This window comes from Leptonychotes weddellii, chromosome 3, assembly GCF_054177405.1.
Source record: "Leptonychotes weddellii isolate Sample4059 chromosome 3, ASM5417740v2, whole genome shotgun sequence".
Lineage (NCBI taxonomy): Eukaryota > Metazoa > Chordata > Mammalia > Carnivora > Phocidae > Leptonychotes > Leptonychotes weddellii.
In genome coordinates, this window is record NC_138371.1 from 47,780,483 (window position 1) to 47,787,066 (window position 6,584).

Consider the following 6,584-nt stretch of genomic DNA (forward strand, 5'->3'; position numbering starts at 1 on the left):
CCTGCCAGATTCCCGTGGTTCTCAAGTCCAGCGTTCCTTCCCAAATACAGTTCCTGAAGACCAGGCCCTTATACCGCACTGCCTCCTACTGCTTTGCACAAGTAACTCAAAGCCCACATTTCTCAAACTAAACTCGCCATTGCATCACTCCCTGCCCTTGCAAAATTGTTCTTGTTTGTCTCATTTTGGTCAGTGGAGCTACAGTTGACTTTGTCTGCCAGGTCAGAACCTTGCTTTCATCCTTGAATCCCCACAATCCTTCCCTCCTCTCTCCAGTTAATTACCAGGTTTTCTTACTTTGGCTTGTGTGAAATTTCTGGTATCTTCTTGCCTTCATTTTCACTGTCTAGATTATTAAAGCAAGTAGGGGCTCCTTGCTCCCAGTGTCTCTGCCTTTCTAATCTGTTCTTCACAATGCAGCTTAATTCAGTTTCCTCAAGTGCAAATTTGATCATATCAGCTCCTATCTTTAAAACCTTCAGTGCCAGAGGGGAGGTGGGTGGAGGGATGGGTGAAATAGATAAAGGGGATTAAGAGTACACTTATCTTGATGAACACTGAGAAATGTATAGAATTGTTGAATCATGATATTGTACACCTGAATCGAATATAACACTGTATGTTAATTAAATTTCAAGAAAAAAATACTAAAAATTAAAAATAAAATGTCTGATAGAATTTTCTAGTGAAACAAACAAACAAACAAAAATCTTGAGTGGCTTGTCACTGATCTCTAAACTCCTTAGGATGCCATTAAAGGCCTCATGACCTGCCTTCAGCTTACTGTTGTGGTCTAACTTTCTATAATTACCTACTGCATGTTCTATAATCCAGCCATGTTGAATTATTATCATTTCCTTAAATGTGCTGAAATATAATGCTCTTTCTCTTGATTCTGACCTTCTGCAGATAATGAAGTCATCTTACCTACATCTAAAATGTAAATCATTCTCGTAAGAGTTACTTTTCAACTTCTATAACATCTGTTCTGGGAAGTGGTTTCTAATAACCCAAGCCTGGGCAAGTGGCCCTGTGATGTCTGTCCACGGGATACTGTGCTTACCTCTACTTCAGCACATACCACAGTGTGTTGTAAGTGTCCATTTACTGTTTGCTCCAGTAAGACACACACACAGTCTGACGGCCGGGGTGGTAGTTACCTTTGAACTTATAGTGTATGGAACTACATCTAGCATATATCAAATGATCAACAAATATTTATTGAACTGATGAATTAATGACTTTCTACAAGTGTCATGCTAAAAAATGGAAGCCATCTGTTGTACTTGGCAACTGATAATCTCTGCCAGAAAGCTTCATTAGGGTTGAGCAGGTTAGCAATGAATGAGAAATAAGGAAATGGTTAGACTTCTCACTTGAGAAGCTTAGCTGTTAGTTTCATTCATAAGAGCAATGGTAAATAAATAACTAACCCACAGCAATAACCTCTTAAGAGTCATGTAGGACTTACAGGAAGAAAGTTTAAACGCTTGACTGGAGGGTATAAAAGGAGATGAACACATGGCGAGACATACCAGATTTCTGGCTAGGAAAACAATAATGTAAGATAAAATTATTTTCCTACATAAACTTATAGTTTCAATGCAATGTAACACAAATATTCCATTGAGTTTTTTTTTTTTATTATGAAATGGTTCGTATTTGTGGGGAAAAATTCAAACCAAGTCTCTCACTCCCTTAAATTCTCTTGAGTGTGTGTGTGTGTATGTGTGTAAGTACTCACATAGGAATATATATTTATACACACACACACACATATATATGATAGTCTTTTTTTTTTTTTAACACATATGGACTCTCTCTTTATGTACCCTCCAACAACTATTTTATTTAACTTAGCAGCATAACTTGGATATCTTTCTACATCAATACATATGGATCTACCTTATACATTTTTAAGCTTCTAAAATTGAAATTTATCATACACACAAAAGAGCGCAGAAATCATCCCTTCCTCATGTCCCTTCCCAATCTTAATTCCCTAAAAGGTAAACGCTACTGTGATTTTTTTTCAGCACGGATTAATGTTACCCATTCTTGAGCTTTATATAAATGGAATCACGCAGTATGTTATTGTGTCTAGTCTCATACTCAATATTTAGGAGTTATTCAGTAGTTTGGCTTTTCATTGCCATATTACATTACATGACTATAATACAATTTACACATTCCTCCCTTAGTGGATATTTGCAGTGTTCCCAGGCAGAATATTATGAATAGAGATGCTGGGAACATTCTTGTAAATCTTTTTATGAACATATGTATATATCATCTGTTGGATATATACCTAGAAGTGGAAGAGCTAGGTGATAGGGTATTCATATATTGAGTTTTCGTAGATACTGCCAAAGAGTTTTTCAAAATAATTATAGCAGTTTATGCTCCCTTAGCAGTGTGTGTACCATATTCTTTTTAAAGACCTAGAGTATCACATTGTGTAAATATACCCTAAGTGTATTTAACATTGGTTGTTTTCAGTTTTTTTACTGGCACAAACAATTTTTAAATAAACATTTTGTATAGGTATTTTTGTTTATTCATGTGAATGTTTCTTTAAGCATGTCAGTAAGATAAAATTTTTTAAAAATTGAAAATAATTTTAAAGTTCACTTGAAAAAAATTAGTTTTTCCAAAACAAAATTAGGGAACAATATTTTATAAAACCTGAGTGAAATGAAAATGTTTTCTAAAAGCTGCAATCATTGAAATTGTAGCCCCGGTACAGAAAAGAACACATACATTAGTGACTAGGAATGATAGTTATCAGTTAGGTTTCAAGCAGGAAAAGCAAAATTAAACTGAATATTAAAAGCAGAGGAAACTTGATGCAGGCACTGGGTTACACTGGTGATAAAAGGGACTGAGAAGCCACCCAAAGATGAACAACATAGCTGCCATGGAAGGGACATGCAAGAAGGGGGCAGAACTCCTAGAGCTCAGCGCTGGGTCAGTGAGGGAAACCAGGTAAAATGTCGGGGCACCTGTCTAAGCAGGGACAGAGAAATGCAATCTCTGCTCAAGGTGTCACCTGAAGCAGGAAGAGGGGAAAAATACCTTGACTCTTCTTTTCTTCTTATCAGGGCTTCCCCCCAGATGCGCTGATGGCAAGTTACTAAGGAGTGTGGGAAAAAGCCTGGGAAGGTCAGCTTGCTGGAGAGAATGGAGCAGAGCGGCAGAAGGACAAGAAGGCAACAGGATGGCATAATAGAATAAATAATAAAGATGACATCACAAATCAGAGTAGATGGGAATAATGGTTTAATAAATGCTATGGACATCATTGTTGCCCTATTATGAAAAGATCAAGTTAAACTGGATTTTCACCTCATACTGTAGCCCCACATAAATTACAAGGAGGTGTAGAGTTAAATGTAAACAACTGAAGTCTCTATGAAAAAGAAAAATTGTGTATATTTTCAGGAATGGGGATGATTTAAGTGCATAAAAGCGACAGAATAAATCTAAAACTTTGATCATTTAAATTTAAAATAATACCATAAATAAAACTAAAAGGCATATAACAAAGTAGGAAAATTATTGGTACATATATGAAAAAGAGTTAATACTTGCAGTCTCATAAATAAGTAGAAGCGTGGGCAAAGTACAGCAACAGATATTTCATAAAAGAAGACAAAATGACTGGTAAACATAGATAAAATAATATTTAAATTCCAATAATTGAAGTCATACAAATTTAAGTAAAAATATATTTATCTGTCCATTCAAGTGACAAATATTATAAAATATTGTTAATCCCACAGTGTGGGGAAAAAATGTATGTTACAGCAATAAGTGGACTAACCTGTCACCATTAAAATTATTTTTCAAGAAATAATTGACAAAGATAATATTCTTTTTTTAAATAATATTCTTGATATAATAAGGTGAAAACAATAGGATTTAAACAGTATTTTAAATTAAAATTTTGTTACAAAATAAAAAAACCCACACATATAAATGTACAAAATAAAATCCAGAAGGAATACACCAATATGGTAAAGAATTAACTGAGGGGCACCTGGGTGGCTCAGTCATTAGCGTCTGCCTTCGGCTCAGGTCATGATCTCAGGGTCCTGGGATCGAGCCCCACATCAGGCTCCCTGCTCCGCGGGAAGCCTGCTTCTCCCTCTCCCACTCCCCCTGCTTGTGTTCCCTCTCTCACTGTGTCTCTCTCTGTCAAATAAATAAATAAAATCTTTAAAAAAAAAAGAATTAACTGAAATGGTAATTTCTGGACTATGGGTAATTTCTGGACTATGGGTTTGAAGTAATGCGTTTTTCAAACATTCCACTGTGAGCCTTTATAATCTAAAAAAAGCAATGATCATACATATCCATACAATTCAAAAGATGGTGAAGAATGCATTATTTGCAGAGAGAGAGATTTACACAAATTTGCAGACTGAAAGGAAAGAGCCAGTGGAGATGAACCACTTGAAGGTGAAAGGCCTCAAAATTGCTGAAGGAAGGTCTTGGAGGAGACTGGTTGAGTTCTGGAGCATGGATGGGGAAATCAGGCTTGGATAAGAACTTGTGAGGAAAAAAGGCCTGAGGAAGCGCCCACGAGAACCAGACCCTGAGGGAGTTCACACTCTGTGATCCTGGTTTTCTCCCTGCTGAGACTAAGGAGCAACGATTAAATAGTACATTTACAGAGACTGTTGGAGGTTCTGGATGTGTGCTGAAGAGAATAACCGAGAAGTCATTGCTGAGGAAAATCAAAGGATTAACAGGTTGTCCTGAAGGTCTCTTGGAGGTGAGACATCTTAACTTTGTAATGGTAGCATGATTTTTTACAATTAAGTGAGGTTTTCGATCAACAATACATATTTTTTGGAATAGAAGCTTTGGAAGTTCAGAATGTTCTCCAAATGAGAATTTGCAGGGTGGACAGAGGTAACAGACAGGAAGGTTAGGAGATTGAAGGAACCCGAGACTGAAGTCTGCACTGGGATCTATGCTGATTAGGAAAGGAAGGAGATCTGGAACGGGGGTGGGGGACAGGAAGAGCAGGTGTTTGGAAGCGCATTACTGCAGTGGGCAAAAGAGAAGTGAGGATATATTATCTGCCTTTACTGAGCTCTCAAAACCTTTGCATTTGAATCTAACTTTTGACATTTACCACACTCTGCCTTGCATTTTAGTTGATTGTACTTTTTTTCTTTTTTTTTTTTTAACCACAGCCCACTCTTGTATGTGGCTATGTGTTCCCAAGGCACCTACCCAAGTGGCAGTTGTTCAATGACTGTTGTTGGAAGAGTAAAGGCAACCAAATATGTTAATTTTTGGCATCGTGGCAAGTGCTTTGGTTAAATTTAGAACTACTCTTTTGAAGACGGTGCAGTCAAAAGTATTAATTAAATTGGCACCACTGCTTGCCAGCAACATCAATATGGCTCACCTTGGGAAGACGCCAGTTGAAGGTGTTACTGGGACTCTAGCAAGCTCAGAGCATCACATTTAATTGCACTTCAGAAGGCACCATCTTTTTAAGCCTCAAACTAATGGTGAGACGACCTGTTTCGCATGCAGGAAGAGTTTGCTCTGGATTTACTGTCTCGTAGTTGCAGGAACGATAACTGTGGCTGTTCTTTGCTCAAAGAGTACCTACTCAGGAGGATGGCAGGGAACCTTTGGCTTCTCCCTAAAAGCTTGGTTTCAGAAAGTGAATTTTCCTGATGCTACACCTCCAGGGCATACTCTTCTTATGGTATACTCTTCAAGGCCTTTCCTATCAAGTTTCCATAATTTAAATAGAAACTCACAAGATTCCAAGTCTTTGGTAGGAAGAGTAAAGATGAGGAATATATCACTCTCTGATGGTGGTGAAGCTTGGGGCTTGGGAGGGAGGAAGAATTACAGTTCTTCCTTCTGGTAATCTTAACTGTAGTTCTCCACACATGCACATACACATGCATGCACGCTCACACACACACATACACACGCCCCTAAACACACTAAAGCATACTCAGTTACTTGCTCAGTTACTCGCTCACTCACTCACACAACTTTTCCGGTCTTATTTTCAGCTGGATGTTAAAATCCCGACTCTGGTATTTAACTTTTAGTGTTTTCAAGGCTCTTTCTTATATATTCATGAATCTAGTAGACCTCATCCCAGTGAACATTCTTAATTACAGTCAATTGCCCCAAATTGGCTTTCCTGAATTTAAATGCATTTGCCATTTCATTTTTCAAGATGAATTTGATTGAACGTCTTGTAGTGATTGATGCAAGCTCATTCAGAGTATGTGAATAATAAATTTATTGCTCTCTGGAAATAAGTAATAGATCAAAAAATCTCTTTGGTTTAATATTTTACTGTTAAAGATTAAACAGTTCTTCTAAATAACTTAGCAACCCTTTCAAACTCAAATTGTTTAGCTCTATGTTTAAAGAAACTATTGAAATCGTTTCAGTCCCCTTGGGTGCAGTTGTGCAATTTGGATTTAGCTGGTCTGCAGATTGTACTCATTTATGTTAATGTTTCTGTAATGAGAATGATCCAACTGTGTCATAACCTTTTGGGTCTTAACCTCCTTCATTTACATAACCTTTTACTT